General features: G+C 43.9%; 1 protein-coding gene across 6 annotated transcripts in view; it reads right to left on the bottom strand.

Moving 5' to 3' along the window:
• Nucleotides 1-18,539, bottom strand: part of brd1a (bromodomain containing 1a) — a 114,442-nt gene that overhangs the window by 16,736 nt on the left and 79,167 nt on the right. The gene's annotated exons all lie outside the window — the stretch shown is intronic.

Below are 18,539 nucleotides of genomic sequence, written 5' to 3'. Positions count from 1 at the left end.
GACACGGGCGAGAAGGACACTAAAGGCGGGTAGAGGAGGGGCGAGGCGCCCCCGGCCTCGTCCCCGGCACCGGGGGAAATATCCCGACTCCGAGGTTAATTAAGCGCTGGAAATGAGATCAAGAAGCTTTTCCTTTCCGACTCATTAACCAATTACAATGCTGCTTCAAAACAGTCCGGGACTCATCTCGCATTATCGTCGGAAGATCGACGATCGAGTCGCGCCGCGGACCGAAAAGGCCGTGCGTGAGAGTGCGAGTCCTTAGAGAGAGTGCCACCGTCCGTTCTGAAGTACAGTGATTTGAAAAAAGGATTTGCCCCCTTCTCAATTTTTGCTTATGCACAGTTTCCCCACTTTTATGTTGAAAATAAACAAATGCAAATGTCATGGTAGTGTCATGTCTGAGGCTGCCATTGTACTTCAACACCTGGATGACTTGATGGAACCGCCAATTCTACTCCTCACCGGAAAATCCGGAAGGACCGTGTCCGGCCGTCGGCGTGTGACCTCGAGCTGAAGCGCGCGATCCCAAACACAACAGCAGGTCAACTTCTGAACGGCTTCAAGAAAAAATAAAATGGGTTTTGGCGTGGCCTTGTCAAATTCCGGACTACAATCCGATTGAAAAGCAGTGGCGTGACCTGAAAAAGGACATTAACCTTCCAGTGTTGCGGAATTCAAACAATTTGGCGACGAAACGTGAACCAAAATATTTGAAAGATATAATGAAAGACTCATTGGCTGTAATAGAAAATGCTTCATTTCAGTTGTTGCTGCTGCCGTTACATTTTCGCACAGGGCCAAGAAGCTTTCGATAGTTGTTCTTCCCGATTCCATCGCCGTTTCATTTTTACTTGGGTTATCTTTGTCTGATATTTACATATGTTTTATGACCTTAAACATTAATCCTGCAAAAAAAAGAAAACGTTTTTTTTCCACGGCATTGGAAAAAGATGCAATTTGTCACCGTGCCCCACATACACTGTACACTACGATCTTTCTTAGCTGGTGCCAGTCCGGCGGTTTTTGAGTCATCCGGCTAATCGAGTGACTGATGTAGGTGCGGACGCGATGCCCTTGGCGGAGGTGATCGTTAATTCTACTCGAGCCGTATGACCGAGCTTTTGCCGGAACCCTTTTGATACTGTGGTTATTCGTGGGGGCGCGAGAAGAGATGGACTGCCTTTCACCAGAAACCAAAGCGGTTCTGTATCGGGTCACAAATGAAAAGTTCACACAGACGGCCTCTGATGTCAAAGCGTTCATAACGTCGCGGGAAAGCTGATGGTGATGCGATGGCCGTAAATAAATGTCCTTTTTGCCGCTGGGTTGGCGAATTCCAGCTGAGCGCGTGCGACCTTTGAACCCGGATCAGCCGTGACACTCGCCCGTCGTCAACATCTGCAGCGCGACTGACGAGGTCACCGCACGGAGTGACTTTTTAGCGCACAGAGCGAGCCGTATACAGATACAGATATTTCCGCCATGCGCGTTGACATTTACATGACAACTGTTTGTCTACTGTCGTGACTCAAAAGTGTAAACATCATTTTGATTGGAACTACACATGGAGTTCAGCGTACTGGCAGTAATGTTTTGGGTTTCTTCCCTCCAAAATGTCGTGCTTAGCTTCAACTAATAACTAATTCATTTTGTGTAACACCCAGAAAAGCCTCCCGTATGATTTGTCCTGCAAAATGGTGTGGTTTGCCAAACATGATTTACAGATTCTAAATGTGCGCAAAGAGAGAGAGACGCGATGCTTTGTGTTGCTATTCAAACTAGGGAGAGAAAAAAAGAGCAAGGTAGTGGATTTCAACAAAACGAGGCAAGCTGAGGAAAAAGGGCAAAAGACGGGCTCGATAAATTCACCGCTGTCTCTCTCACGCTCCTCTCCCGCTGTGCGTTTGTCTCAATTAGTCGGCATACTTTTACAATGTACCTGTTCTTCTTCTCCTCTCTCTCCCCCGTCCCCCGCCCCCTTCTCTTTGCCTCAACTTTCATTTTCAAGTTGAAGAACAAAGCTTGCTTATATATTCCTGGGGGGCCTGTGTTTTGCATTACACAAAATGACTGCAGCAAACCTTTTTTGGCAGAATTGTTTTTAAGTCATACTTCTGAGGATGATAATCACAAAAAAAAATCAAAGATTCTCAAACAATTTTGATGCACAACTTCACTCTCTACCCCCCCATCCCCCCTCCACCCCTTGTAATTATAGAAACTGGAGCAGCTGGTCGGTCAACTTGTTTTTTTTTGTGTTTTTTTTTTTTTTTTTTTTTTTTTTTACACCCCAGTGGCCAGCTCGCACCCAACACAAGCGGGGCAAATATGCACAACACACATCCAACAGATGCTTCGACAAACTCATTGTTGGCAATTCATCTTCACTTTACGTGACAGAATTTTACCGTGCTATCTAACAACCTTTTTGACTCTCCGCGAGACATTAAAACAGAAGTTAAAATATCTGGCTTCCTTAACATAATGTTTAGCATTTTAGCTTTAATTGTAAAAGAAATAATTGTCCTTCCAAGCCTTCAGAGGTCGGGTGTCTCCGTGAGCATTTATATACAAAGGGGGCGTGTCCTCCCCTGCAGATTACTCAGATTTCTCCCAATGCAATTCTCCCCTTGTAGTTCCTCCAGCAAACACTGCATTATTGTTGGAGGGTGTATCTTTTTTTTCCCATGGCTGGGTGTGATATGGGTCATTAATATTCCATGCAGTGTCTCGAGTAGTTCCCTCCATTTATGAGCCAGCATCTGCTCTAAGTCCACATTCAACTTTGCATGGATAGCACAATTGCAGCTTGTTTAATGTTGTGTATTACTTTTCTATATCTCTTTAAACTGCACAATATAAGAGCTGTCATTAGGCCTGAGCCCACTAGAACGGTGTGTATGTATATATATATATATATATATATATATATATATATATATATACACACACACATATATATATATATACACACACACACACACATATATATATATATATATATATACACACACACACATATATATATATATATATATACACACACACACATTTGCTCGGACCTTAAATTTTGGCTCGCAAAAACAAAGCAAAAATATATTACAAAAAATTTAATAAATTAATACCAGTACATCAACCAAACGACAGCTTGTAACTCAAAAAAACTTAAATTGGGACACTAGTAAGCAGAGGTGGGTAGAGCAGCCAAATATTGTACTCAAGTAAGAGTACTGTTACTTTCAAATAATGACTCAAGTAAAAAGAAGTCATTCAAATATTTAAGAGTAAGAAAGTACAAAATGAAAAAAACACAATAGTAACTTATGAGTAACTTCTGGAATTATTATGATTTTTTTTTTTTTTTTTTAATCAGAGCATGGACATCAAATAAAATTGAAGACTAATAATATATGGGATTCAACACACACCTGCCACCATTTAAATTTTTAACTGCCCAAAAACCAACAACGCATGCATTGGGCGCTACAGAAACGCTATTTGCTTAAATTCATGAAGAAGCTGTTTGCTGAACAGACTGACTCTTACTTACCGTAACATGTTTTCTCAACTTAGAAGTGGGCTGAAATATCCAAGCTTGGGCAGTCACAATTTAAGAGCCGCATGACAAAGCTGTTGTTTTTGGAGTCGAAAGTAAATGCGCTCGCGCTGCTATTTTGTTTTTTTCCCCAAAATGAGTCATTTTGATTGGCTCGCAAAGCCTACGGGCGCGGTCATGTGACTGCCTCGTGTCGTCTGATTGGTGAATTGGAGTCAAATGACTGATTGCCGCAACGGGCGCCCTTTGCGGAAGTCGAAGATGGAGTCTAAAAATAGACGCGCGCACGCGAGAATGGATCAATAAAAGTAGCGGACGGCATGCCGATCATTGTGACGGAGTAAAACTATCGATCCTTTGCATAAATACTCAAGTAAAAGGTTTAAAGTACATTTGCATTTAAAGTACTCTGACAAGTACAGTATCGAAAATGTTACTTGAGTAAATGTGGCGCGTTACTACCCACCTCTGCTAGTACGGCAAGGTACCGCTGCGACACGAGCTGATCTTTTGGTGGATTCTTGATTGGCTTTTGAGCTGACCGTTTGGATTTTCTGTACTTTTAGCAAAGTCCTGCTGACAAACTAAGAATCCAAACAGAGCCTCCTACTTTGTGTTAGCGTGACCGGTGCAAACGCAGTTAATATTGCACTCGCCGTTCAACGGTACCGCGATCACTTTCGGCCCGCTGTTCCAGGAAATACCCACGCTAATGAGCAATATCTTTTTGGCAGCGCTTTTGTTAAAAGAGCACCTAAGATCCAAAGGAGCCGTCGCCCTGCCGGCTCTTTCTCCCACTTTCTCTTCCGCTCTCGTCCTCCTGCTTCTAATCCCTGTTATCTCTTTGATTGACCCAACCCTTTAATCACAAACTATCTGGCAAATGGAAATAACAGTGGCTAGATAATTAGCTGCGAGATAATGGAGGGCTTTTTCCCCCTCCGACAGCCATCCTCTCCTCCCCTCATTCGCTAGTCATTGCTGGAACAAGTCACAGTTAATTGACTATTCATAGCGAGCCATCTGATGTTCGCCGGGTCTCTTTCGTCAACATTCTGCACTTCTTACGTCCTCGCCGAGAGATGTACAATCGCGCCACGGTAGGAATTAGCCAGCGAGCGCACGGCAGAATTTTTAAAAACAACAAGCGGACACAGAACGGAGGATTAGTGTATGCGTCACCCTATAGAGCGGCTCATCTGCATTCAGAGTGGAGGAGCCACCGATTTAGCCGGTTTAGAGTGTGATTATGTGGTAAACAAAGACAAATGATTGAAAAACAAAGCAGTGCACGGGGATAGATGTGTAACCCGTGACAAATTATGCCAGGTTTAAATTGGGCGTCTAGCAAAGACACAAAGCGAGCGTCGGCGTCAACGCATTATTGTTCTTACATGTGTGGTTTGGATGTAAATTTTGTTTTTGTTGTTTAGTTAAGGGTTAAAGTGTAATTTTATGGTTTGCATAATTTTCTTATTAGGACTTTTAGGGGGATTTGTTTCGAACTGCACAAGGATAAACCTTCTCCTTGGAACTCTTCCTTCAAATAACAGTTGGCCCCATACAAAATTGCATTGCTTTAAAGCTGCGTACAATTGGTTTTGTTTAGTAAGTTAAAAGTGGGTGTATGATTACATTTTTTTTTACAAAACTATTAGTTGTGATTGTACTATTTACTGAACTACTGTTATTATTTACATTTTATACTCAACCTGGAGGATATTGCTAAATTTGCCGATAGTAGCGCGACAAATTAGGATTAGGCCTTCCGCTATCAGGATTTTTGGGGCCGATAAGCGATTTAAAAAAGACGATAACCGATCGCCGATCCGATCGCAAGATGTAGCAATGTGTCTATTTAAATGACTTCTTCATTTACTGTATATACTTATGTAGTGTATACAGAGTATCTTCAAAAGTATTCTCCATTCCGTTCATGTATTCTAACTAGTCGGGTCAAAACAACATTACAACATGACAGAAATAACGGGCGCTAATTTACTGGAATTACTTTATTGCAATTACATTACTTCACCCACACCGAAACTTCAGAGGATGATTCGACACAACGGCAGCATGTTTACATACAACTGTTAGTGCTAGCGCTAGCTTGCAAGGCTACCTGACATTTTGTTGCCTGCTTGCGAGCCGTATCGTATTAAAAGTACGCGAACATACCTCAAGCGAGCCTTGTATGAAAGTCTTCTCCCGAGCACCGGTGACCACCGGCGCGCGTTTGTTCTTGTAATACAGACGACGATCCATTGCTGTTGTCGCCATCGGAACGAATTTATCCGGTCGCGTTTGAGTTGACAAGATCAAATCCAGTGATCGTAAAAGACGGGATGCGGTGGAATACAAGATTTTATTGCAGTAGTCTGACAGTGCGATCGTGACAGACCGAATTTGTCGTAGTCTGATCCTGGCATTACGTGTTGTCTGTCCCACACCGCCAACAATTATTATTTTTATTTTTTTTAGATAACAGTTGGCGGTCGGATATCTACAGTACTGCATCAAAAGATGCGACAAGGCTAAAAATAAACTAGCTTTTGGAGTCAAATATACTGTACACGATGGCGACGGAGTAAATGTCCTTTGCGGAGGCGACCGATGACGTCGTTGATCGGCTCGGCGAACGACAAAGCCGATCGCCATAAAATGCTAATTATCGGCCGATACCGATAAAGCCGAACAGATCGGTGTAAAGTCGAGTTGGGATGTTCCGTACCGCTTCTTTTTTCAGACCGATACCGGTACCGAGTACTCACCGATACCAGTACTTTTGATACAACATTTTGATTCAACGATGTAATTGTGAACAAAGACCTATTTCTTTCTGACACACATGATTCAGCAATTTGTCACTTTAGTTTAGCTACTGCGAGGAGGACGATGGCAGATTTTTTTTATGGCTTAAGTAATTGGTGTCCGGCATTGGCAGCATTCACAAGGACACTTGAAATAACGCTGGTACCGGCGTGATACCAATACCTGGTATCGATACTCGCCCATTCTTAACTTCACAGTAAGTCACTAAAACACAGACAAATGTCAATTTTGGGACAAATAGACACTCACAGTTAAAAGGACATTGGAGCAAATGAATAACATTGTCATGGAAAAGGAAGAAAAGATTTATTTGAATTGGGGGGAAAAAATGTAGCTTGTATTGATTTTGTTTTTTTTTTTTTTTTTTACTTGGCTCTCATGGATCATAAGCTACAACCTCTTCAATTGTTTGTACTACTGCAACGCATTGTCCTGTGGCAAAGCGCTCTAAAAAAAATAAATAAATACAAAACGGGTCCGTTAACAGGCCGATCGTCTCATCGTGGAGCTAAATTGATGCTCCGAGATCTTTCATCGAGACCCTGCGGGATGTGCCGTCAGGAAAACAGTATGACGTTCTCATTCCTGCCCCAATTAAAAGGCGAGGCTGTGTGGAAAGCTATGGGATAAATTGCCTCCTAATCAGGCAGGTGGGCTGCGAGGACCCGGGGTGTCAGAAGCCTTTAGATCATTCCGTTTATTACCGAGTTGATTTAATCAGCAATGCCCACTGATTTGATGAATTGCTCTAATAAGCCGCTTGGTGAAATGTTAATCTTAGGGGTGAGGCGCAGTGCTCAAACAGTCTTATCGGGCCGCAACTAAGATAAATAAAGTTGGGATTTCAATATGAACGGAAGCAGATAATACGCCGATAAAAGCTTTGTGTGGAGAATAAACCTCAGAGAGAAGAGGAACTTCATTCATTTTCAAAGCTATCTTGCACAAGGCCACGATAGGTGAAGTCCACCACATGTAAAAGAAAGACGTTCTTTGTTGCAGTTTCTTTTCAGAGCTCGAGCGCTTACAAATGACCACTTTCTTTTTTTGGTTTTTTTTTTTATTTTTTATTTTTTAAACCGGACTTGTAAGGTAAACCATTCAAAGTCAAGGTAACCCGATACACTTTAAAAGAACAAGTGACCGAAAAATTACAAAAGTTTAAAAGTATCTGAATTTTCTTACAAACTATTAAACTGCTACGTTGGAACTACGAACGACGGCAAAGAATCACGACCGATAGCAAAACGCGTCACAGACGCATCGAGCGAGCGCCGGTGACATTTCCGCTTCGGCGGGGCCGTTCGGTCCTGAAACAGACAGAAGCTCGTTAACTTCCCTCCATCGTCCAATTTATGACCGCGGGACGTGGTTAAAGACCGCATTCCAAGTTTTTATGCTCCAAATACTCTCTTTTCATGCCTAATTTACACATGCAGATGATTAATGAAAGAGTAGTTTTGCGTGCGAGGACGCGAAACGCTCTGGCACTAAAACGGGCCGCAGACTGCGGCGGCGAGTCACGCGGAGAGAAAGGACGGGGGGTTGGTGGACGTCCGTCCCATCTGTCTCCCTCGAGAGCGCCGCCGCCGCCTTACGCGCGCTTCAATTGCGTTCGAGCTCAAAATATGTGACAACCGGCCAAAAATCGTGTTTTTGGAAGCGTATTTAATTGGAGTCACAGCCTCTATTTACAACAATCAATTTGTACACCTCCTGCGTCCCTTTCATACAATCCGTTTGTGCCCATGTTTGTTCACGCGGGACTTGTCTCCGTTTGGTCCCCGTCCTACTTCAGACGCGTGCGGGACTCTGCGGGATTTCCACAAAACCCACACAAGCGCGCTCGGGCTTTTTTCGGTTGTTTTGTGTCGGACGAGCCCTCCGATCGTTACGCCGCCGTGACTTCGTTCATTTCACATTCCGTCAACTCTCATACGGGGGAAGCCTATCTGATGTCATGCTACATTGACCTTTTAACATCGGCATCTCGTTAACACAGTTGCAAGCTATTATGCTATCGTGCTAATGATTTTGTCTATGATTGATATCATCGCAAAAAATTAAGTCAGAAAATCTTCAATGTTGCCCAGCGGCGGCCGATCTAGTGGATCGGTGGGCAATACTGGAATACAAATGCGCGGAAATGCGTTCTTTTCCCAAAAACAGCAATGCACGTGACACCGTTATCTTGCACACTGTGTGGAAGATGTGACATTTTTCCTCACTAGTTAATGCTAGTGTAAACATTACAATGTTTGGCTTCAATGGTTTAAAATCATCTCACAAATTGTCTCTTCTTTATTTTTTTCCTACCCAGATTGCGGTTTTTTTTAATTAAAATTTACACGTGTCATTTCAGGGACGGTAAACATTTGACATCTTTTTATTTCCTCAATAAAAGAGATTCTAGGTCAATATTTTTTCTGCGTGTGTCCATTAACTGGAAAAGTGGGGCTTCCGTTTCTTATTTTAATTGGCCTCCTACATCAACACCGCCGCCTCGCTATTTCATAAAAAGCCGCCCAATTCACAGCGGAGTCACTCGTCGTTTTACAGTACACTGCGCACGGTCCTTTACTCGAGCCGTCGCTGCTGGCTTGTTCTCGCATCTTCGACGCCGCCTAATTTCATCACCGCTCAGAAAAACAAATAAATGTCACGATCATCAACTGTGCTCCAAATGGACTTCATTTCAAAATGCCACGTTACAGATTCTGCTTTTGCGAGGGCGCAATCAAGGGGATAAAAGTGCGAATTAGCATAGCGGCTCGTTCATAAAATGAATATGATCGTAAAACAGCATCTCCTTGTGTCTTTGGATGAATATTGAAAAAAGTATTAAATATGACTTTTGTGCCAAACTGTGATCTCCATATACGAGGTCATTACACTTGGTTTCAACTTGTTAGTTTACAAAGGGGATTGAAAACGCATTGCCAGCTAGTGGCCCGGCATGTATATTGCAGTGGTTCTTTCAAGTGTTACTTGCAAACATGTGAGCGGAAATTGCTCCTATTGTTGGTTGTCGGTGGTGTCGGTATGGCCGACTTAGAGAGGTGATCGCTATATTTAGCAACTTTTGCGACAGACTTTTTTTTTTTTTTTAAGCAACTACTTTAATTTTCGCTAAAAAACATGACCATTTTTTTTATTTGTTAAAGGAATAACGTACTGTTACTTGTTGTAAGGATCGTGGTTACGTGTTTTGACTGAAGGCACATTTTACCAAGCGGAAGCACCTTTTTGCTCATTGTTGGTAAAACATTCCCCGACTTTCCGCTGACGACGAGGGCACGATGCACTGAGGTGGGAAAGTACGCGTAGCCCATCCACGCCGGACGGCCCGACGCCGACTCGCACCTTCACGTACACCGGCACGCTCCCACGGTGTGAAGTGACCCGGGTCACACGGCGAGTAGGGACATCAGTCTCTCGATTGACCTCCCGCAATGCGCGCGCGCACAGAAATACAAATTAACGCTGCACGAGCAGAGCCGTTTCTTTAGGGTATGAGAAAAGCAATTAGACCGCCGACGCCACCCGAGACTGGCTGGACCGCAGACCCGGGGGGGGGCACTCTCAGGTATAATGATGTGGAGCCGAGGGAGGGCAAGGGTCAGCCTGTGACTTTGGTCAAGTCTCGCTTAACGCATTTTCCGTTTATGAAAATGCGGGCTGACGGCTTCTGTTGGTGCCTAATTGACTCGACGCTTCCTGCTGGCTGTGTCCACTCCACTGACTGATGTTATTCAGCCGCAGTCCGTTCTTTAGCTTCCGTGTACACGTCTGCTAGTGTCTATTATAATAACTAGCTAGTGGTTTTACTAAAATAATGACATCGTACCATCGTACATTCAGATTATTCAGTACCCCGTAGCCCTGAATGCAAAAATGTAAGGGACAGTGCTTTGTGTCTTTTTCTAACTATTAAAGGTTTACAAAAGAATAACAAGAATGGCTTTAGGCGCAAAAACACTGCTAATTGTTTTTTTGGGTCTGGATGCCTCCCTAAACACTTGTGAATGCTGAGAAACAAACTTATTTTTATTCGGCTTGTTTATTGCCATTATTTTGCAACGCATTTAAGAAAAATAACTGCAACTATTTTAGATTGCCTTAACTGCAGACCTGTTACAAGATGTTAAACCACGAAGCTCAAAACGGGGAATGACGCAACACAATGCAATTCCTTTAAGCATCCTGTGAGATTCCTATTTTCGGTAAAGTCGTGTTTTCTCCTGAAAACATCGTAACGCACTCATTTTAAAACGGTTTTGACTTTTTGTCAAAATTTTCACATAGACAAACATTTGCCGCAGTTCCAAAAGTGCTTTTGTAGATTTTTTAGCGAATGAATCATTTTGACGGGGGGGGAGGAGTCCGCCACGCCCTCGCTATCTAAACGTATGCGTCGTAAACCTTAGCGCATTTTAAATTGATTCATTATCGCTAATTAATGCGCCCAGTCTGAATTATCGAACTGATTAAACAAAACATCAATCATACACCTAACGAGATTGAAACTTTAATTATATCTTAATATGATTGATGCCACGTCGGAGACCGTTTGGCTCACACGAGGGACCCCGAAGATCTTAATCGAGTTTTTCTACACTTTTCACGACATGTCTGGAGTTCATTTGAGGAAACCCGCCGAGCTTCCGATGTTTTTATTAACAATTTACATACTAATTGAAGCGGCGAGCGGTGACAAGTCGGTTTCGTCGCACAACGCGACGGCCGCGGCGCGCCGTAACAGGAAGGAGGCAGATCGGCGGCCTTCCCCCTAGTGGCACAATACGCACAACCGCGGATAGAAATATGGCAGCCGCTCGCTTTTGCCTACCCTAATTATCAGACACCATATTGGCTCTCATCGGAAAGAGAGGAGGTTATTTTGTTGCAGAGTCCTTTTGGGAAATTAATTCATTTTACTGATGTGACTCGGTAATTACAGTGACATCGAGGTTAATTGGCAAATCTGTATTGCTCGGGTGCCGTCAAGGAAATGTGTTCTCTAAACACTCATCGATACGCAACGTAGGTAAACGCGCATAGATCACGTGCGCGCTTCGGTCCTCGCCGAAGACGGATTTAACGAGCCGATTCGACGTGTAAACAATGATGGAAAAGCCTTTTGACGTGTCTGAGTGACAATAGGAGCGGAGAACAGCCATAAATAAATTACAGCAGAAAAGTTTATTACAAGCAAGGCAAAGTCATCAGGGCCAAACCTCAGAAATCATTATTACAAAATTGAAGTCATTTGTTCTCGGAGGACCAAATCAACAAGCGACTCCTCGTTAACGGACCGCAAGAAGGGTGCCGAAAGCGGTCGTTAAAGACGAATTGAAATTGCGCGCTTGTTCTTCCGCAAATATAAGTGCTGATTTGCAATCTTCCACCCTCACCCTTTTATCCTGGAATAATTTTAATTCAATTATTTTGGCTAATGTTGCTGGTGCATCCTCAACGCACACTTTGATGCCTTTCTGTTGTCCTCGTTTAGAAGGGGCTGGCCGAGCAGATTCCTCCACACGATATTGCTTTTTCTGTCATCGTTGCATGAATCACCAATGCGGGGGGGGAAACACACATTGATATATTGTTTTGCTCGTATGTTATGTGTGTCAGACTGCATTCCGAGAAAGGGCAGATGGCGTCAAACGCCCATTTTTCTTTTTTTTTTTTTTTTAATATTCCCCCCCCCCCCCCAAAAAAGTGACAAAATAGATATCCATGTTTAATTGATGTATCTTATATCAGCACATCTTTCCAAACAGCAATTTCTGGCAGGGTACTGTTCATATGACGAATTCCACTCCAATTTGATTTCCTACATATCTTGAGCAACTTTACGGGAAGTGTTTTGATTCTCAACGAGTGAGCTCCAATTTTGCAATCAACGGAGCTATTAAATTGCCCTGGTGGTATTTAATCAGTTAATATCGCTCAATTAAAACAGACTTGAAATTAGGTTTGTTTATTTCATGTGTAGAGAGAGATTACAAGAATATGCCTATCAGGATGTCATTTTACCAAGATAACCCGACTATATTTATACTCGAGCATCAGAAACAAAAAAACGATGACCCCCCCCCCTCATATTTAGGGTTTGGCAATCACCTGTTTTGTGCTAGGACCACAGCAAAAAGTTTGGCTTTGTGATCATCTGGTGGTATCTTCTTGTCAAGCAACTGTCAAAGTGAGTTGAGGAGCTCCATCTATACAATAGTAGTCCTCTAGCATTTACAGGTCGGGGGTCAATTACACGCAGATTTCATTTACAGTGGTGCCTTAAGATACAAGTTCAATCCGTTCTGTGAACACACTCACAACTCAAGACGTGTATTCCAAATCAGCGCTCCCCATTGAAATGAATGGAAATGACATTCATTTGTTCCAGCCTGCCACAAAAAATATTTTGAATAAGGAAAATAGCACTTTCTAATATTGTACTAAAAACACAGTCATCACAGAATGTAAACAAACAGTTTGTGCATTTGGAATTCATTGCGGCTCCTTTTGCCAGCAACTTGATCGCCGGGCGGCAGTATAATATAGCGTGCAGATTTTTACAACGACGGTACTGTAAGTCACTGGGTTAGTAGTTGTTTTTCGGAAAGGATCGAGACTATAAGCTTTTGACTATTATTATACATCCTGAGCCAAAAGGAGACTTGCATCGTCCGTCTACACGTCGCTGCACTGTTTGTTCAAATGTCCGTTCCTTAACGCATAATAACGCCGTCACGCAGACGCTATTCGTTGGCCAGTCTATGTCCTTTCCCGTTATGTGTTAGCATTAAACTAGCATTCGTAAAGGCAAAGTAACAGTATGGGGTTGTTTTAAATACTCAACGTGGTTTTTATTTCTACCGATCGCAGAGGTTCACTGTATTTTCATTTTTTCGCAACAACACGATTGTGTCGCTTTACCAAAACGGGCCTCTGCAGACCCGAAATGATTGTAAAGATAAATGTGACCTCATCTCTTCATTTCTCTTCATTGCATCCAAATTACCAATGTGCCGAGTTAGCGTTTAGCACTAATAAACTGATTCATGTGAGTTTTCTGAATGAGTAATTAGTTGTCACCCGGCAGCCCGTGTGCTTGCTCTCAGCCAATCGGAGAGCAGCTCAAGGCCAGTTGATCCTTGATCAATAATGGGTCTTGATTTGCTGATTAGGGCCCAGATGTGAGTTGTAATTAGGCTCACCAGTCACGATCGGTGTTATATTACGACACGCGCACACACGCACACGCACCAGCGGTCTGCACCCCCCCAACCCGGCCACCACCGGACAACGCTTGCTTCCCGAATGATCAATGTCTCTGTCATCGCGGGCGGCGTCCGGGGCACCGGGCAGGGCCGGTGAGCCGCCGCGGCCGGGCTCGGGGCTGACGTTAGCGGACGCCGGGTGAGTGATGTCGGCCTCCTACTCCCGTGAGGAACGAGGGGCCGCGCGGGAGGAAGCGAGGGATACGGCTGAGCCCGAAGCAGCGGGCTCGGGGAAAGGTCACCGCTCAGCCTGGTGTGATTAATAAGACAAGAAGCCGAGCGTCCCCGATGCCATTATCAATATTCGCGGCCACCAGCTGTCCCGACTGCATATGCACGCGCACCCAAGGCGCTTTTACATGGGAAGAGGGTAAAAAGATGATTTGGATGCATAAACAAACGGTTAAATCTTGCCTCCGCCACTGTTTTGGTCCCATTTGCTTGTTAATGTGAGAGGTCAGCTATCAATTAGATCATATTTATTCATAACTACAGCTCTGACGCTACCGGGTTCTGCTAAATGAGTCACGGCGAAACAAATCCGAGAGGTGAAAGTCTGGGACGGAAATGTCAGCGCAGCCTCGGCGACAAACATGACATTTAAACAGACATCTGTTCCCCCCATCGCCAACTAAAAATATCTATCCTTGCCACTGTTATCCCATTTAAATCGGGAGAAATAAGATACAAAAAAATGCATCCCTCTTGCATTAAGACTGCAAGCCATTTAAACAAATATATTTTCAAAAAGTCCAATTCTTATTTCCACGCAGCACACCGCCTTCTCCTCCAGCTCGGCAAAGTCGACAAACTGATTTGAACTTGTGAGGGGGAAAAAAATAAAGTGGAAGTCACATTTTGCAGCGTCCTGCTATAGGAGCTTTCGCTTTAAGTCGTGAGCACCGGCAGGAACTTCAAATCGGTTAGTCTCTGCATCTGGAGTCTAAGTATGAAATCGATAATGTCGTGCAAGCATATTTTTACAGGCACAGTATTTCTACTTGAATATTTGACATTTTTATTTTTACTCCTTACATTTTTAAATATCTGCACTTTCTACTGCACTTTTTTTTTCCATTGTGTCAAGTTATGAAAATGAGTAGTGAATTGGACATACAGTAATTGACAGTAAAATGTATTTTCACTTTCAGCGTCTGTACTATTTTACCTTTAAGCAAAGGAGTTGCACCCGTACTTTGAACTCATATTTGTACTGCTACTTTCGGATGCGGTTAATGAAGGAGAGGAACAAGGAATGAGACCAGGGGTCAGGATAGCGGGAGTTTCGTGAGTTTGGAGACAAAATGAGTACATAAAAAGATTAGGGGGGAATGTGGGGGATTCAGTGATGGCGCCGGGAGTTGTTTTCAGCCTCGCCTCGGGTGGCCCAGATGGCGACGACTTCTCTTCGGTTTGGCCCGCGGAGCTTTTGGCAGCCGCTACTCTCCCCACCGCTGGCTTTTAGCAACAAATCGGCATTTTCGAAGGTTAGCACGCATTTTCGCACTCCACGAAGTCCTTTGGTTGTCGTCGAAGTACAAAGCAAATCATAAGCTAGCCGACATCGATGAAAAAGGTAAATGAGGAAAATACCCCCTCTCCTTTCTGACTCGCATAACAGCATGTTAAGTCATAATTTGTCTGAATGTTTTATTGTGTGTCCAATTCTGATGCCCAAAGTAGTTGAGAACCACACTGCGTTATAGCAGAGGCGGACAGCACGTGACGAGCGGTGCCTTTTCCCAGCGGGCTAATAAAAGCATCGGGGGCGCTCCATCACTGCGAGGGATGCTTTATGCTTTCCTCTGTCATCGGCGACAGAAGCAGGCCTCAGATTAAGAGTGGGCTGCGCAACAATGACTTTTATCGGTGACGGAAATGTTCGTGCTGCTGCGAGAGGATAGCGGGAAAGTAAAACGTGGCGTTGACGAAAGATGGCGTTTCGGCGTTGAAATCGCATTTTAGCTTTGGAAAATGTATTGCGCAAGTCATCAAAATTATGTCATCGCTGTCCAATAAAGAGCATGTCCTGTAAATCCTCGCCTATTCACAAACTCGGCTACTCTTGATATGATTTCTCCGTAATCTAATGAACAACTATTTGCTGAAAAACTCACCTCTTTGCGGATTTTCGTTCTCTGTGACATCTGCCACAAGTTGCCGCCAAAACACACTGCACTTTCGACCCAGCGTGTTAGCGGAGGACTAGCTAGCGTTGGCCCGCATCTGACAGCCAACAGCGGATGGAAGATAAAAGAACATTGAGTGGTCAATTTCTTAAGAGGATGCAGAGAAACGTCTGGATCACTTTTGGCAGGAAATCAATCGCTGATCCGCTGGTAATGGCGAGCTACTCAACTTGACCGTGACATCCCAAGCCGATGTGACGTTTGTGTGAGAGCGAACCTCAGCGTATTCGTGGTTCGGTACTCGCAAATGTGCCTATTTATGGCTTTAACCGTTTTCCCATATCCACCGAAACCTATTTGCAGTTTTAAAAAAATCATGATTGTAATTACTGTAAATACATTATTGCAAGACTTGAGTTCTGCCGCATATTAGCGCCCTCCTGAAGTCGAATGTAACTTAAAGACTGGTCCGATCCGGTTCGTAAGCTTGTTAAACAAGCCGCTGGAGAATCCTTCACCTGAGGACAAAGTTAACTGTGCTATACTGAGGGCTATGTAGATTGCTAATTAGCTAATGAGCTGCAGCATGCAAATTTACCAGCAAATGTCACTTCGGTCCCGTAAGATGCCGTCGCGTGTGGGCGGCTGGCCGACGGAGACCACCCTGCTTGTCAAGCAAAGACATTTCATTGAATTCCTCTGATAAACATGGATGCAAAAATACTCAACTTGCTTTCAGGGAAATGGAAATTACTAAAAGATATATACATCTCCCTGCAGGAATCTCTCGTTTGTGCCCCTAGTGGTTGCTATCCACGCAACAACCTAACATCCACGCTTCAACAATTCCTGGCCATGGAGGTCAAGACATCCTTAGGAGGGTCCCACCCACTCATTGCCTGTCCAACCTACATTGTTACAACAGATAAAGTGCCACCATTTGGAGCCGGCGGTCTGACGACATGGCTCGTTGGCGTGGAAGATGATGGTTATTCCATGTCGTCGGCAAAGAGGAGGATTCCATTGAGGAAAAAGCAGGGAGGAACGAGGGAAACTGATTGATAATAGTGGTAGAACAGATGGTCGTCGTCCCCCCCCCCCCCCCCCCCCCCCCCCCCCCCGCCCCCACCCTCTCGATGTAAAATTTTAATTAAAAATAAGACGAGAAATTCCCTTTAACACTAACATAGGTATTAAGGTATGCTGTGGTAACACTTCTGACAGAGAGTGTCCTCCAATGCTTCTGATTTATGATACTTGTGGTGTCACATATGAGAAATCATCTCTGCAAGCATACAAGGATATGTTTTATTTCTTTACTGTAAATGTCATCCAAAAAGTTATCTTCAGGAAATGGCTGCTGTTTTAGTCAATGACGGCCTGAGTAAACGTTAAAGCTAAAAACGCGGTATAAATTTAGGACAGTCTGCTGCCGGCGCACAGGCAGGAGTCTTATTGATTCCCTGGTAAATCACTTTTATTGACAGGGTATAAAAACAGCGCTCGTTTATGTCAAGTGCGCACGTCGAGGTAACTTATCGAGCGGCGCGGCGGTGATGGACACGACAAGATGTTACTGCGCACGTTCGGCGCCATCGAGGTGGCCGCGGGCACTTTGAGACGACAGAGGAGCTCGGGTGTATTTCACCCTACTGATGCTTTACGGATGGACGGTGAGAAATTCAACAAAGTATGACAAGGTCTTAAATAAAACGAAGAAAAAAAAAAACCTATTGCACTAACAGGCATTCAAGACATCTTTTTAATAGTAAAGCAGCAGTAAGGCGGTGGCGGGTGGCCAATAGGGGGCACTAGGGTGCCGCCCCATCGCTCGTATTCCCGGGAACAAGACGAAATGAGGAAATAATAACATTTTAATATTTCGAAATATATGTCCGATACATAAACAGTGACAACAATGGTAGACTCGAGCTCAACAAAGTTCACTCCGGAATTAGCAAAAGTTACCGTGAACGACGACGCAACTCGAGCTATTAACTTTTACACTGCATCATACTTCGGCAATTTTGAAGGTAAGTTTTTCAACATTGGTTGCAATTCTACTTTAATACTACTACTACTACTACTACTACTACTACCCTAACTTGGTCTGCTTTAATTTTGTCTGCGGAGCCATATAGAGACATACAGCTACCTATGGCGTCGTCGTTTACAGTTGCCTGCAGATGCATAGACGTACACAGCAAGTTATGTCCTCTGCTGAGCAATAGCTCACCATACAGCATTCCATGCATGGTGAGTTATGGTTATTGTTGTCTGTAGGTTGACGTGTACCGGCCCCGATACTGTAATGTGTTTGTGCTCTAAAGTGTCATATAAAAACAGGGTCACAAATGAGATCACAGTGGTGGGTCACTGCTACAGCTCAATGAGAAAGGCCACACCAACCGAGAGCAGGATTTCACCTTTTGAACGTTTTGGTTTTGTTCCAACTTTGCCGCAGTTCAGTTTGAACTGGCTGTGGATTACGAGCGGTTTTCCACTATTGGCGGGGCTCTAGGGGATTGCTGTATGTGAGTTCAAAATTTGATGTAACTCATCTTAGTTGGAAATTTTTTTTTTTGTTTACATCTTGATCTTGACCTTGATTTAAGCACCCCCCCCCCCCCCCCCCGCGTCCCCAAGTGTATTAATTAAGACAAATAATCCCATTCGCAGCTCCAGTGAGCACCTCAGTAAAATTGCCATGAAAGACATTTGCGCAGCCTTTAC

Source organism: Phyllopteryx taeniolatus, chromosome 22, assembly GCF_024500385.1.
Source record: "Phyllopteryx taeniolatus isolate TA_2022b chromosome 22, UOR_Ptae_1.2, whole genome shotgun sequence".
NCBI lineage: Eukaryota > Metazoa > Chordata > Actinopteri > Syngnathiformes > Syngnathidae > Phyllopteryx > Phyllopteryx taeniolatus.
The sequence above is the reverse complement of the archived record's forward strand: the minus strand, read 5'-3'. Positions and strand labels throughout refer to the sequence as shown.